This window comes from Perca flavescens, chromosome 10 (assembly GCF_004354835.1).
Source record: "Perca flavescens isolate YP-PL-M2 chromosome 10, PFLA_1.0, whole genome shotgun sequence".
Classification (NCBI taxonomy): Eukaryota; Metazoa; Chordata; class Actinopteri; order Perciformes; family Percidae; genus Perca; species Perca flavescens.
In genome coordinates this window covers 10,527,513-10,544,714 of record NC_041340.1, presented here as the reverse complement: position 1 = coordinate 10,544,714, position 17,202 = coordinate 10,527,513, and the positions used below count along the sequence as shown (strand labels likewise).

Sequence of the window (17,202 nt, the reverse complement as noted above, 5' to 3'; positions counted from 1 at the left end):
GCAGTGTTATTTGCGCTTGTACTTGAGTAATAATTGTTCAATAAACACCTTGTAAAATCCAAACTCAAATCTTAAATAAAAATTTGTTCTTAATATTTTATCGGTGCTGTCTCACCGCCCCAGAATACGGAGCGCCAGAGGATGAGATGGCCTGACTGAATGGAATACAGGATAGCGTCAAATACCCTAGCATTAGATAACTGCAGAACACAGTGTAAATAACTAAATATCTGTCCTTAAAACCGTGCATATATCATCAATGTCAAAGTCTGAAAATATAGACATTAAGCTCTCGCGCAATTGTTACACTTAATGTCCTCGTTATCGTGTGTTTGCCTATTAGACTTTTGTCTTCAAATTGTATCTCGGGGGTGGGGGGGATACCACCAGTTGATGCTGTGATTTATCAAGGTGTTAACAATCACAAATTGTTGTAAACATATAAATACTGCGGTGACCCCTGTATGTAACGCTGCATAATGGCACTGCTGGCACTGCAGGAGGACTAACCCCCAATGGAAGAATCAGGAGAGAAAGAGACTTCAGGGACCATGACAATGACTGGCTAATATGCCGATTTAAATTCCCTAAAGCTGCGCTCTTGGATCTATGTACTGAAGTGGGTCCAGTAGAGAAGGCAACGCGCCAGAACCATGCCATCCCGGTCCAAATACAGGTCCTCGCCACTCTGGGGGAAACCGGCTGTTTCCTGAGGGAAATGACAGACAGCTAAGAGTTTTTTATAAATAGTATAATCTTCAACTTTATCACTAAGGCTTGTTAAGATATAATATATAGTTCTGTTAAATCTTATCATATAGGTCTGGTATATCGAAGATGTCCCCGAGTGCCGTGCCGTAATGCCTGTCATTTTGGACGGTATTATTAATATAAGTAGTCTATAGATCAGGTTTCCCTACACTGTGCGAGAACAGGCCAAAATTATAATTCGTAGCAGTTCACCAGCATCTGAGAAGTTTTTTGCTTTTTCCCGCTAGTGATAGTCAAATAAAGCTTCGCAAACCAGTCTTTATTTTCTGAGATAAAGAGATAAAGACAGTGATTCGCAAAGCTTCATTTGACCATCACTATTTCCCGTCAGTCATCATGATTCAGCGTAACGAAAGAACTGCCAGGGTCATTAACATACTGATCAGCATTAACGAGGTGCTTTGCATTGATTATTTATGGTTTAAAATGGGAGTGTACAGGGCGGAATAAGAGGCTGATTCACGTACGCACACTTGTGGGTAATCTGTGATTTATAAAGGGAACATTGCTTACAGATGCGTACGCACGGTTTTATAAAAAAAGTTTTTTGCCGTACGCCATTTTTGGCTTTTGGGCGGAGTACACTTTTAGTAAGGAGCCTACGCACAGTTTTATAAATGAGACCCCAGCAGCTTTGAAACCAGCGGAAGCAGGCCAGCCTCGGGTAGAATTAGTATTGTGTTCCATCATTCCAAAATTTGGTACTGAGACAATGCAATACAGTTTCATTACAATTGCGGTGCCTCACAGGCAGAGACATCAAAGTCCCGGTTTGTCTCAGCCTCAGTTTACCAAGACAATGAAGAGATGGAGATATAGTTAAGACTAATTTCAAAGAAAACTACTGACAGTTTCATTATGAACATGTAAGGAGATGAAATAATGAAATACTACAGTCTGCACCTCGAGCTAGAAAACTCTGTGTGGATGTCCAACCTAAAATGGAACCAATTTTTTTTGGGTTTTTTTTTATCTCTCTTCTAAAATGATTCAATTATTTGCAAACACGAACAGCTCTATGACAAAACTACAAAGACGAGAACCCAAACGTGCTAAAGCAAGTTCATCAATAGTGTATAATGACTGATTTGTGACAAAATTTATTTCTTTACATCTAGATTTATCTACTTGCAGATGTTCAATTACAAGACTTATCCTAAAAACAACTGGTACAAGTCAGTCTTATTATCAATCATGTAGCTGCTAGCTGTGTCTCTTCATTTCGTAGCATGTGTGTTGCAAACTTTGGCAACAACTTCCTCATGTTCAGAAAACTAGACTTGACTGCCCCAAGATCAGATAAATAACTGTTTTTTTTCTCTTTTTTTTTAAAAGCAGATGTTCACATTAAAACTGTATGCAATAGTTGGCCTCATAATTTCTAAGGCATATTGCACTGAAAAAATGTTATCTTAAACCCTGATTGAGATAATAGTTGTTCAATAAAATATCTGCAGCATTCTTGTAAACAGTGTCACATTTCCCTCTGGGACCTTTGCAGCATTCTTTTGGGGGGCTTTAAATCTCAAGAATCAGTATGTAGGCCACAGTACAAAGGCTTCAGAACACAAAGAGAACACAGGATTCAGTCAAGGTTTTTAAATGCCACAGCAGACACAGATAGTGGAGAGAAGGAAGCTGAAGGAAGGAAGGAAAATGGTTATATCCAGTGAAACTGATACAGTGGTAGCATTTAAGTGTCCCACCCTAGAGTGAAAATGACACACCTTTGACACGGATGCAGCGCATTTGTTCCGCAACATAGCAGTGCGACTCTCAAGGTAGCGAGGACTCCAAGACCCCAGAAAGCAGGCACCCACACTTAAATTGTCAACTGCGAACGATGCTAAAATAAAAAATTAAAATAACAAGGCAACACATTAAGCATTTTATTTATAAAAAGATAAGTAAGACTGAGTAAGTAATCCCATTTTCTGTAGAATAATTCAAATAGCCTTCACGAGAGGTAACGCTAGAAATAATAAAATTCCTTTACAGTTTATAATCCTGACTTTGTCCAACAAAATTGGCATAAATACAGGATGACAACAACTGTGTGATAGGATAAATCTAATAAAGTTAAAGACCCTCCAGACAGAAACACCCTCATTGTTTTCAATAGGTTATGTTCATTGTTTTCCTCTTGCTCAGACCAACTCAGTCCTCTCTAAAATCTAGGGCACGTTATGCACAGCTGACACAGCGTGGACACCATCATTCATTGTTTAAATCTTCCGACAGACATCAGGATTTCGAGGTTACAGAAGAAGTAACCTTCTCCAAACCCCACTTTGTATTTGTATAATGATAAAAGGACCTTTATAAAGGACTGATATTTTGCATTTGGACTCGATTTATTCATCAGATAATACTTTTTATTATTTTGAAACATGCACAGGAGGGCATTAGAATATAATTATGAGTTTTTGTCTTTCTGTTTGTTTGCTATTTCCATGACTTGTAGCATTGTGTTAACCATGTTCTAATAGTTAGATCTGTAAAAGATAGATTATTTTACCAGCATCAATATTGCTTTGGGACTCCTGACTGCATACAAATAGAGTACTATGGAGGTGCCACCTTGCAAATCCTGGGGTAGAGAACAGCATGTTGGATTTTATGAGGTTGGAGGATGGACTGTATAAAATATGGACATAGTGTTGTCCATGATGTCACCCATAGGTTTCTGAAGAGCCAAAATGAAGCTTAACTTTGGAGGCTCCCGGTTGCTAGGGCTGTTGCAATAGCCGCTTTCCGACCAGAGGGATTTTTGCAGTTCCTAGAACATAAAATTCTTAGAATCCTTTTTTCTTGTGTTCCGACTGGATAAATTTGGGGATTTTTAAGTTCCTCTGGCCGCAGTTCCTGTAACTCTTTCAGCTCCTACTTCAGGGCAGGGTCTTTTCACTGTTCCCTTTTCAGCATAAGAACCTAGGTCAACGAGGGTCGGGTTTCCGGTAGAGACAGACCAACAACAATTTTCGCCATCTTATTCAACACTAAATTGACTTCTGACAACGTTTTAGGCGAGAAATGAACTGTTTAGATTTCGAATATAGGCAGATAATTTATGCCGAATTGATAATTTGCTTCAAAGTTTTCGGAGATGATAAGCTCCATGAAGTGAGGCGACAGCCAGAAGGCAAGTCGATACATACCCTTCTCATCTCCATGCGTGCTGTAACGCTGCCTGACGGTTCCAGCATTAGCTTAGCCCAGCACAGATCCTGCAGGTAACTGGTTCCAACTAGCCTACTGCTCCCAATTGTGACAAAAGTGACAAAATAACGCCAACATGTTCCTATTTACATGTTGTGATTTGTATAGTCACAGCGTGTACAAAAAACAACGTAACATGAGACACAGCCATCTTCTAACAGTAAACAAACCGGGAACTATATTCTCAGACAGGCTTGCTGCGAGCATATAACTCCGCCCAAGTACTATATTCTTCCGCCTGAGAATATTGTTCCCGGTTTGTTTACAGTTGGCATGTGTGTGACATGTTGGCGTTATTTTGTCACTTATTCGGAGCAGTAGGCTTGCTGGAACCAGTCACCTGTATGTTCTGTGCTGGCCTGATGCTGCTGGAGCCATCAGACAGCATTACAGCACGCACAGAGATGAGAAGGATATGTATGGACTTGTCTGGGGGTTACGGTGAATAAGCTAAATTCCCAATAAGTCGGCGTCTTCCTTTAACTACTTGGTCGGAAAGCGACTAATGTTGGCAGTGCTTGACCTCGGCTAGGCAAAAGATGGACAAAAAGGTGGAGTGTGGAAAGTTAAGGGTACGCACACATACAGAGAGGAAATTTGTTTGAAAATAAATATGGAGTAAAAGATCATGGTCAATCATTTCCTTAGATATGAAATTGCTACATATTTAAAATGTTTAAATAGTTAATTCTGATTTCCTGTATTATAAGTTATAGTTGTATTATTTGCAACTATAAGTTGGGGTGTTGGACTTCTAGCCTGACAAGCCAGACCCACATTAAGATGTTGGGTCTGGGAACTCACCATTGAAAGGGCTCAATGCGAGGGGCGGGTTAAACGGTTGTCTTTTAAATTCCCTCTGCACGTAATAGCATAGCGCTACAACCAGGCAGAGCAACGAAGAAGGTAGCGAAGCTAGTTGATAGATTAAACTTTTGGTATCCGGTCGGAAAAACTCCGAACACATCTTCTTTTTTTAAGAATGATTTCTGTGCCGTTGTTTGTTCTTTTCTCAAAGAAAAGCTTAACTCCAAGTATTCCAGAAGACCGCTTTTCCCAGCAGCAGCCATAAGCCCGCCCACTGACTCTATACACAATGTGATTGGCCTGACCAGAATTTGGTTTTTCCAGCTCGCAAGCCAACGGAGAGTGCCTAGACCCCCCTGACTGCAAAATAAATTTGCTGCCACAATGGTGTGTCTAGATTTCTAGGCTATTGGACTTCTACTTCAGTGGTTATATCCATGATTCTTTGTACATAGTAATGTGCTACCAACTGAAGCAAGTAGTTGAGAATATTGTAATGTTTGCATTTAATATCAATTTCTTATCCTCCATGATTGGATGTACTGCAGAAGATGATCATTCAGCTTATGTATTATCAAGTAAATGTCAGAAAAAAGGCTGTGTTGAAATGGCAATAGTACCATTGCAATATTAATACACAACAGATCTTTATAGCCATTGAAGCATAAAGTCTAACCAAAATCATCATACGCTGTGACAAACACTGTAAATGATTATATTTCCCATTTGCTTTTGTGAAGATCTTTCAATGTAATGAGATTTGTTGGACTTTATCTCAAAGGAAAACTATATTGTCCCGAAAAATGCATCACATGTATCAGCGGCATAGTATATTACTTGTGAAAATGCCTGTGCAACAGTCCAAACTTCCAAACAAATCCTATTAATTTACTAACAGCATTCCCATTATACTCATTTATTTAGACTTAATTCAGTTATGTACAGTTATTAACAAAAGAATAAGGTACATTTTCTCAACGTAAGGGAAACAGACACATATCTGAAATCATCACACTATAAATATATATTTTAAAAAGGTCTGTGTTTCACTGCCTATATTTTTCTTTTCCTTGTCTGACAAAGACCAGAGTTTATATGATTGCCTTATTCATCCATTTAAACATTTGTCTGTAACCACATTACTGTATGTCTATGGAGCCTGAATGTTCAATCAAGTTTATTGCAGTCCCAAAGAGGTAATATATCTTATGTATTAAGCATATTTGTGCTCTTGATGTTTTCCTCCATTATCACCATCCTGTCTGCCCTTACATGACTATTCTGTCTTGTACCAAGTACTATCTTAACCACGGCAGTGACATCTGTTTGCTAGTCTTACATAACAATTCTCTTATTTAAGGTACCCTGTGGAGTTGGTGGCCAGTAGTTAACCTGACTCCGCCAGATGGATTGCTTTGCATTTGCTCGGCATATCCATCTGGGAACTTTCCGTTGGAGAACTTTTGGGAAGGGGCGGAATACTGGTTATTTGATTGGATGAACCATCTGTCTATCACCTAAGTTGGTGATAGACGGGCCAAATCAACCAATCAGATCCACGAAGCGTATGAAAATACAACCACAAGCCCGCCCCCTGCTGCTGCAGGAAAAGCATAGCTCGTAAGCTCAGCATGCAAGAAAAATGTCGGTAAAGGATATTTGCCATTTCTGTAACGAGAATTTAGGAATAAAAGGCACCATTTCAGATTCCCGGACCATATTTCAAAAGAAGGATCCAAGAGAAAAAAAGCATTAGCGAGCGGCTAACAGAATTAGGGCTACCGCTGGCTGATAATACTGGTTAGCTGATTGGATAAACCATCGGTCTATCACCACCTAACCCACCTCAAAACCAACGCTGATTGGTCCGGTCGTTTGGCTAACGGCTCCAAATTTTCTCTGCCTCAAGATGCCAGACTGATCTGCGAGTGGAAAACTGGAGCTCGCGAGATCAGGACGGTCTCACGAGGCTAGCCAGTAGTAGTGCTATGGAGCAATATTTTATTAATGAGTCTCTCTACTTTGTTTGCCCAAAGATGAACATGTATGTATGTGAGCACGCGGGCTACACAATACACATTCCTGCCACGGGTTTGATGCTGTTCCAATGATCGACAGTCTGTGGCTGTAAGGAAATGTAAAAAAGGCAGTACAGAAAAAGAGAGTGATAGCAAGCAAATGTGGGTTTCTTTTAAACAACCTAGCTATGCAAGCATATGCCTAGGGGATTCATCACATAAATACAGTGTGAGAATATAGGTTGCACTCAGTGTTATTCACTGGTTAAAGATGTTGATGGACAGTTTAATAGCCTACTTTCTGGCGATCCAAGACTACACTTCAGAGGGAACCATGCTCAAGATTTTCAAATAATTCAACACTTCAGCTGTGTTCCTTCTGAGAATAAAGGTAACACTGTTACATAGTAATTGCTCACAGCTCACCGCACTTGATAAGTGTTATATAAACTTGCCATAGAGTTCCCAGATTGTTTTACATAGCAAGTTGGTTTGTTTTTCAGTGCATTGCTCAAAGTGACTGCCATGATTTTTTAGCATATCACTTTAACCTCACTGTCATTTAATTTCAAATATGTTTTAAATTTACATTTCTACAGTTACTGTAGTTTAACCATTTAGTATGCTGCTTTATGCGAAAAGATGGTGAACAATAGTGAATTGCCTTGGTTCTGAACACTATTTAGTTTTTACCCTGTTGAGCATCAGATGGCTTTTAGATTGGGCAGGGAAATTGCTCTGAACAATAACAGTCAACTGTATTTTCCATAAACGTAAATTATGATGAAAATGTTTCTGACTAAAATTATACCTTTGTTCCTGCTCATAGCAGAGGGCAGAAACAAATAAACACATAAATGTTTCGCCTCGCACCTTCTCATTAGATTTATTTTGAGAAATTTAACATAATTATATCATTTTATTGCACTTTTCAGCAATTCTCATAAATTTAGCTTGACATGAGTGGCAATGCTGTGGGTATTGTATAACTGGGTTGCATGCTAGACAGCAGTTGGAAATTTGAATAAGAGATCACACTTTGAATATGCATGCACTTATTTTGAGCCACTCTAGTCGTTGTTCCTGGTAATGTGGTATATGTTGAAGTATGTGAGCACTTTTGTATGCGTTTCTTTCCCACTGCTGCCTTGAAGTAACGTCTTCAAAAATATGGTGTAGGAGGCAACCCCATAGCCCAGTAGGACGCATACCACATGGGTGCAAATGCCCGACCAGCGAGTCCCCGGTTCAGCTCAATCAATTTTATTTGTCACATGAAATTGTACAAGGTGCAATTCCAGTTAAATGTAATCTCATCAGTTCCTTGTGCATGATTCATCATAACGCAGCATGTGGCTGCTAGATCGGCACACAGAAAAAGAGTTACCCGGTTGAATGGTGCCGGCACTCCAGGATCCAGGCATGTCTCGGCGGAAGGACACCACAGTCCCCCTGACTCTCTCTGGAAGCCAGACAGGCACGGAGGCCACTCAGCTCACGCCAGTTTAACGCCTGCCCACTGGCTACCAGGATGCCCAGCAGAAAAGATCACAGTCAGTGTTCAATTCCTCAACATTTGCCTCGGTGCCTCCTCTGATTTAGAGATGGAAATGGACGCAGAGATGGTCTTGCTTCTCCACATAGTCGGAATCGTAGCCTTAGGTCCTAGCCGATCGCCATCTTCACCTTTTCCTCTGTGTTACTCTAATGTTTACATTTGAAAACCTTGAAACCTTGATCGGCCAGGCCAGCAGAGTCCTCAAGAGCCTGGTGAGTTGATTTCCCTACCCTGATGAGCGACTTGTAGTCATAAGATTGCTGCAGCAATTGGTCTTGCTAGCTGGAATTCATCTTCTACACCTTTTCCTCTGTGTTTACTCAGTTTACATTTGAAAACCTTGACAGGCCAGCTGGCAAGCTAGTCTAGGCTAACAGAGTTGGCAGGAGGCTTGAAGAATTAGCAGGAGACATTGAACAAGTTGATTTACCTATCCTAATGAGTGACTCATAGCCAAATGCCATCACCATCCAACGTCAACCACCTAAAGCACAACTATCAAATCTATCTCTCACTATCAAATCAATGCATACAATAATCTTTAAAAGAAAGAAAAGGTGCAGAAAGAAACAAGATTCCCTGTTTGTGGCAGCAACTCACTACTGGATTCCCGTTTTCAAATTTTTTTTAAAAGAATTTTCAGCTGCAGTGTGCCATCATTCATAAAATTAGCCTCCATTTTTTAATCCCACGCAAGTGGTCAGGATGTTACACAGTGCCTTAGAGAAGGTTGCATGCTGATGAATAGATAATACAAGCTTTTAATGTGTTCATGAGGAAATGCAATGATTTCTTTTTTTCTTTTCCTTTACAATGTCTTATCAAATTTTATTGTGGAATGGTCAGAGTCAATCAACTATTTGCAAATTATCAATCAAACAGGGAAGGTGTCCCAAGACACAAAGGCAAAAGGAGAGGCAAAAAGACAGCTTGTGTGGAGATTTCTTGTAAACACACAAAACAACAAACAAAACATGTTTACATTGAGTGTTACTCACTAATATGCATTGTGGGTATTTTCTATCTATGTTTACTTGCAAGCTGTCTACTTACCTTTTGCCTTTTTTGGCGTATTGCACCTGGAAAAGTGTGAAACCATTGGCTGGAATGTGTATCGCCTCACCTGCGTGTACATGCTAATGCAAGACAAAAACAGGTGAAAGCCCACCAAATGTGAAGGCCACACCTGTGAAATCAAAGGGATGATCAGGCAACAGGAGACAATTGAAATGGTAAAGAATCACGCCATAAGCTCAGATGGCCATGTCAATAGCAGCACTCACTCATTTAAGAAGGGACTGATTCAAGTCCAAGAGTCTATAAAATGTGGACTGAGATGACTATGTGGTTGCCCCACAAATCTCAGCAAGAAAGGTTCCTTGCCATAAAGCCAATGAAATGGACAGCCTTGGTTTGACAAGGCCCTGTCCAAATGACTGGATTTTAAAAGATGAACAACTGATCAGTTTGCCTCAAATCCTGAGTGTGCTGTATGTACTGTACATGGCCCTGACCGGGCACAATTAGACCTAAGCTGCTCAACCTCCTACCCTGCCTGTGTGACTGCAGCTCAGCTGACTGGGTTAAATAGAACTCAGACTAAGATTTTTGGAAGAAATAGATAGGGAAGTGGATTACACCCATCGCTTCATGTGGGAATCATCAGTCACTTTAAAGTGACACATATTGAAGCTCAGAAGTGACATCTGATAGAAATCCTGTTTCAAGGAAAAGACTTGAGCCAGTAGATGCCTCTTTGACCCAATGGGCTCAAATGGATGATGCCACAGTGACTGCGGATCTCAAAAACAGAGAAATTGGAAAGTAATCCTCACTCATCAGCAAATTCTGTGCAGAAGCATCTGTGATTGCTGTCCCTGATCTTTACAGGGCAGCATTCCGATTCCAGTTGTTTGAGCAGAAATTTGACGACGCCAGTGACAACCAAATCGTAAACCGCAGACGTGGAGGATGACTAGAATTCCACTGGTGGAAGGCTAAAGAGATCAAGGAATAAAGGGAACAGCAATCCAAGGACGGTCCCCACAAACTGACAGCAAGTGTGTTTAATGCAACTCATACATGTAGGTCACAACACACACCGTCACACACTGCACCCTGACTAAAGTGATAATCAAACAATCAATAATACAACACCAGCACAGGTGTTTTATAGGTAATCCTTGGGGCATGGCCAGGCAAGCCACTGCGTCTTAAAGAAACTATCCACAGGATCTGAACATGAGGGAATCATTACAATCAATTACAATCATTACATCAATAGTTTCAATATGACAATGATCAATGTGTGAATCAAACTTTGTTTGCAGAACTAATAAGCTGGTAGGGGTGCATGATATATTGATATAATATATTTCGATATAATATTGTGCAACGCGATATCACGTTGCACAATATTATATCGAAAGTGTCGCGATAAGTATGCAATATTTTGTTTATATTGAGGAGCTCTGCGTCCCGTCCGTTGGCTGTGTGGCTTAGTTGTGTTTGATTTAGAGCCCGCTTGAAATGCTAGAATGCTCATGTTTCATTGGCCAAGTTACCGTGCCACTTGCACATATTAGCACACATCAGCGCACGGGTCCACTACGTGACCAGACTGATCTCATGAAGTGGCGTATGTATGACACGCCAATTCGTATGCCATTTTGGTGTGTTATCAAGACGCATAATCGCATTTTAGCGTGTTTATCAACGCAATTCGCCTGCCATTGACAGTGGGACAGTACGAGTGAATTTTCGCCGTAGCGAGTAGTATAAAGGGCCGTAGGAACGCGGATGGGTAAAACACAGGACTTTCACCCAGGCGAGCCTGGTTTGCGTCCTGCGTGTGGCGATTTTCAGCTGTTTGTTTTTTTTGTTATTTATTTTTAAGCCTTCCCCAATCTTTCCTAAACCCAACCGTTTATTGTTTTCCTAAGCGTGTTTTTGTCGTTTTTTCCGTGTTTTTGTCACTTTTTTGTGTTACTAAAGCCTTTCCCTGTGTTCTTTTCCTAAACCCAACCTTTTTTTTTATACGCGTGTGATAACACGCAACATGGCGGCCACGTGGTGGGTATGTTTACATCTGCTGTATACAGCATAGACATACACGTGGATAGCTCAAAATGCATATAGATAATACGCCAGTTGGCTTTAGGAAAGTGCCGTGTATGTTTATGCAAAGTCATGATGCCATGTTGACGTGACAAACCCTATGTAGCGTACCATGTGTGTGCATATTTCGACTGACGAGTGACAGTGTAAGTGAAGGAATAGATAGACAACTAAACGGAACGAATCAGAAAAGCGAAAGAAAAGTTGTGGTCCTGTTCTCTTTATTTATATATTTTATACTGTACAACCAGTAGAACATGTCCTGTTCTGTAGACATGGTAGTTATTTATTTATTCATGTTGTACCAGTCCAATATGACCGTCAGTTGAAATAAACCTTGTGTTGTAAGAAAACTTGCTTGCAATCATTGCTTCATTTGTTATGAATCTATTTTGATGCGTTTTCCCATAACTTTTGTAATTTTACATATGTTTAAAAATATCGAAAGGAATATCAATATCGCAATATTCATAATCAATATAGCAAAATCACATTTTGTCAATACCGTGCAACATAACATGTAATGTAAAAAACAAAGCACAACACATAATACAAACGTGGTTCCTATTAGATCAAATCCATAGGATATGGCCAGAAAGACAATTATTTAACGAGACATTGAATGAGACATATTATAGATTATGAGAGCACTGAGCTTTTAAAGTTAGCAGGGCACAGTCTTTGGTAATGCTGCTGAACAAGCATGCTTTATTTATCAGTGCCTTCCTCAAAACTTGGTAGAGGGTGTTTCATACAGTGGCGGATCTAGAAAATTTTACATGGGGGGGCAAAGGGGTAGCCAGAGATCTTGGTAGGGTGGCAGGGGAAGACGGTACATGGGAACCCCCATACGTAAACTGCTATGCCCTACTACGCCCCGCAACGCCCTGCTACGCCCTAAACTGCTACAACTATTATTTCTAGTCAGAGTTCCATTATCTTTTTTGTTACTATAATTACCATTATTATGAATCATAATTCTCTATATCTGTATATCTGTATCCATCTGTATCTAACCGGCAGCGGCCACCAAGACCCTGGATCTGTCTGATGTTTCTGCCCAAAAGGAAGTTTTTCCTCGCCACTGTTGCACCAAATGCTTGCTCCTGGGAGAATTGTTGGGTCTTTGTAACTTAAAGAGTGTGGTCTAGACCTACTCTATGTGTAAAGTGTCTTGAAAAGAGTGAACTGTTGTTGTATATGTAAATATTTACATATCTAACCCTATAACATATACAACAGAATGGAAATAGCCAAAAACAAAAAAAAAGGTCATGTCACGACATGTTATGTTACTGTACTGCAATTTATATGTAAGGAGAATATAAACCAACCATATGGTCCAGGGGTAACTGCAGCCTCCTCTTCCTCTCTGTCATCTTCATCTGCCTCCTCCTGATCACTCTCTGCCTCTGTTCCTCTCTCTGAACCTGCAGCCTCCTCTTCATCCCTCACTGTCAATTCTTCTTTTCCCTCTTCTCTTTCATTTCTGCATCTCCTTCTGTGGTCTTCTCCTGCTCTGACCTGCCTGGTCTTTCCAGTTTCCTTCTCTTCCTCCTGTGCAGATCTCAGAATTTTCTTGGCTGGCAATATCCCCACTTTTAGGCTTCAGCTAATATCTCCAGCTACTCTGGCCTGCAAAAGTCAAGATGTGAAAAGCTCTTGTTATTCTTCTATTACATTACACTGTATGGCCCTGTAGCTAATATAAGTAGCCTAAAAAACATAACATCAGACGAGATTTATTACATGCACACAGTTATGTTTAGACTACCCTTCTTAATCCCGTTGTATTTGTTGTTTTCCCAGTTTGACAGTAGGCCTAAAGGATGTTGCCTGGTTTAATTTGTGCAGCCGTATTGCCGTGATATGTGAGAGGAAGTGGATTTTATAGTAGCCTACTCCTTAACTAATCATATACAAATGATCGGTCTCAGCAAGCACTGTGTAGTGTGTTGTAACGTAACGCCACCGAAACGGCGACCCTCTGTAAACGTTATGAATTAAACATGCCAGTTTGTAATATTTTGTATTATGCTCTTCTTGTCTTTACTGAAATCAAACTAATCAAACAGCAGAATGCGCTTAGAAACCACGAGGGAGCGATTTGACTTTTGGCTAACGTAATGGACGCGCTGTTGTTGATGCTGACTCGCCTTTAGCAGACATTACATTCATTACAAATTTAACTTTAGATGAAACGTGTGTTTTAACTTCACCTGGGGAAACTGACTTCACTTTCCGAGGCTTGGTTTGGTCGCTCCAGTCTTTGCCGGGATGCAGGGCCACCGCCCCGCAGCAGACTCGCTGTGTGTGTGAGAGCCAGAATGTGTGAACGCCGCTCTGCACGTTTGATGCAGGGACGTAGCTAAGTATTTGAGGGGCAGGGGGCTAAGATTACATCTACAATTATTATTTATTATGAATTAATATAAATTAATTGTTTTTTTCAATGTTTTAAGAAGCCTGTGCTCATAGTGGCAGTTTGTTTTTACAAGCGAAGTTTTTTGAACACCAAAGTTAGGGGGGCAGCTGGGGGGGCAAGGACCTACAGTGGGGGGTCAGCTGCCCCCCCTTGCCCCCCTGTAGTTCCGCCCCTGGTTTCATATTCCCTCATATGCCATGATTATTCTTTAAAATCTAGAAATTCTCTAAACTATGAAATACTCTTAACAAGCCACACATAGTTCTGTACTATATTAGCTCTTAACTAGGTTGTCTCTGTGTGATACTTCAATGTGATTTTGAGACTTTATTATTGTCACATGTCAATGTTGTTGCAAGTCCTTAGCTAATCAAGACTATAGATGTATATAACAGTACCTAATGGCTAAACACAAATTATTTCAAACCTTTTAATAAGTGGTCTTTGGTATAATATTCATAGATGATCCACTACATTCTCTAACTGTCAGCCTTCATCTAATTGCTGCTAGTGTGCAGAAGTTAGCATCATCACACACTGTACCTTGTATGCACAGTGACTTTCCTTCCCAACCACATTTTAAATGTCACTGTATAAAAGAATAGTGTCAGCACTTCCTCCAATTACTGAGAGGCAAGATTGTTGAAAATGACAATGCAGTAATCTAAATCAAATCTATTGCAGTATTGAGAACATGATATTACTAGGGCTGTAAAATGATTAATCTATAGTTAATCGCGATTAATCGTGGAATTTCTATAGTTAATCGCGATTAATCGCATGTTTTGTTACATGATTAACATTTTATTATTTTCCATTCCAGAACTGTTTTTAAGTACATATTAACAATGGAAAGCACTTCTTACCAGTGTATCTTGATTGGGAATCAAATGAATGCAAAGAAAGTGACTTTATGAACTTGATTTTAAGATTTGTATTTGTTTATTATTTATTTATTAACTGTAAACAAAAGAAAATGTTGTCCCTAATATTGACTCTAGATTTGAATCCAGAGTCAATATTAGGGTTAGGTATTGTTTAGTTTGGATACCGGTGCTAAAGCGGTACTTTTAAAACGGTACTGGTGCCTTATCAGTGCCGGAACCAATACTTTTTAAGAAAGTAAAAAAACAGAAGGCTGCTAAACAACAGTTGGCGACATTAAAGACTGGCTTGTTTATTGCTAAGGCCATATGATCAAAATGAAATGATTTAATAATAATAAACTATAACTATAACCAGTGTTTGGAATAACGCCGTTTAAAAGAACGGCGTTAGGTAACGGCGTTATTTTTTCAGTAAAGGGGGAATCTAACTAATTACTTTTCCCGTCGTTACAACGCTGTTAACGTTACTGGACGTTAAATGCGGTGCGTTACTATGCATTGACTGAATAAACTGTGTAATCCAAACGCATCCCTGGCTCACAGCTAGTGAGGAGGTGGGTTAATAACGAGGTAAGCGATTATGATTGGCTAAGGCAGAGTCATGTTTCATGGTAGCCAATCAGAGCCAGTGTTTTTACACACATGCCAGCACACGTGCCACACACACACCAGCTAAACAGATTCAGCAGAGATGGTGAGTCAGGAGCAATCCGATGAAAAGTTGGCATTTTCAAGGTGGAGATATAAGCACTACTTCAAATTAATTGTGGTCAAAGGCAAGAACGTGCATGTAATGTGTACATTACGTCCAGGAGCGAAGACTTTGTCAACATCCATTGTAAGCAACTCTAATTTAATGAAGCATCTCACAACGACACACATCTGCAAAGCTAGTGGCCAAAACCAGCGATACCTCCACCACAGATGATAGCTCGCCATTCAGTGGCAAAGAAGGACTCAGAGCAAAGTCCTCCAAGCAGCAAAAGCTAGATCTTTCTGCCTCACAACTAAAACCTATGACACAGGCTGAAGTCAACCGTATGACAGGCAGGTATGTTGTTAAAAGTATATGTGTCATATAAGTTTATATGGTGTAACTGTTTACTTTTCTTACAAAGATAATACTTGAAGTGCAGGATAAATCTCTTGCTGTTTGTCGACGTGCAATAAATATCTAAAGTTATGTACGTTAAACACCTGTCTGTTCTACTCATTTCAACCGACTTGTGAAAAAAATAATTCTATGACATATAGCAACTTTTTTTTAAAGTAACGCAAACAGTTACTTTCCCTGGTAACAAGTTACTTTTATTATAGAGTAATTCAGTTACTAACTCGGTTACTTTTTTGAACAAGTAGTGAGTAACTATAACTAATTTTTTTTTAAAGTAACGTTCCCAACACTGACTATAACAATAACTTATTTCACTAGTAAATAGCTGTTGAACGACAAAAACAACCACCAGATGGGAAAAGGGCATTTAACAATAACTTTGAATGCACCACAAAGCTGTAGGTTACCATTTTCATTGAACGCACTGTCTGTGTTTTTCCGACAACGGCAGCTGCAGATTGTTACATCCTGGTGTCGGAATCCTCTACAGTGAAATACAGACAAACTTTACACCGTTTAGCTTTAGCTGTCAGCATTGTAACCGTGTTTAATCCAGCTACTAGCTAGCGATAGGCTAACGTTAGCTGCTGTCGAGTGTAGTGTTAACTAGCGTCACGTGCAGCGATGTTTCTGTTGCCTGTAACGTCATCAGAGAGAAGCGCAGGCATATCAGTGGCACCAGAATGAAGCACCGAAATCCGCGTTGAAGTTGAAGTATGGCAGAAGTGCGGCAAAGGGTCAAAATCGTAGACTGTTAGGCACGACGTGAAGCAGAGTGGAGTGAAAATAAATTAATAAATGGCGGCATGCAATTCATGCGATTAAAGAAAATTAACGGGTTATTTTTGGCCATTAACGTGTTAATGCTGATAGCCCTAGATATTACCCTTATTTTATCAAAGTTAATACTTTGTACGATACGTATATCACAAAACCATCTGTTAAGGCAAAGTACCATCTAAATTACTAAATGTAAATTGTTAACAGTGAAACATGTCACAGTAAAATGATGACATTTGTTTTCTCAAACAGGAATATTGCATTGGAACATTCTTGAAATGTGTTTTATTAATCTTGTACCTTGTACAATGGACGTGGAATGTAATTTTACTATCACAGCAAACAGCGTCACGTGTGCTCGGTGTGCCTGCTTTAGCTATCATACTCAACACGTTTGTTCACTAACCCAAACAAAATTAGCAATGTCCTTGGGTTGGCTGTATAGAGGTAGCAGTGCTATGCATGCATGCTCTTAATGCTCCCTGTGTACATATTTGAATGAATAA

The 17,202-nt window shown here is 39.9% G+C and overlaps 1 protein-coding gene across 4 annotated transcripts in view; it reads right to left on the bottom strand.

The window, feature by feature from the left end:
* The window catches only part of lingo2 (leucine rich repeat and Ig domain containing 2), a 214,769-nt gene extending 201,905 nt beyond the window's left edge, over nt 1-12,864 (bottom strand). For 3 of the 4 annotated variants that reach the window (XR_003693595.1, XR_003693594.1, XM_028590060.1), the window contains exon 1: nt 12,825-12,864. The gene's annotated coding sequence lies outside the window, so the exon portion shown is untranslated. Of the gene's footprint in view, nt 1-2,498; nt 2,568-12,824 lie in introns of those variants that run through there. The other variant, XM_028590061.1, reaches the window with a different exon arrangement.
* Between the last annotated feature and the right edge of the window lie 4,338 nt (nt 12,865-17,202).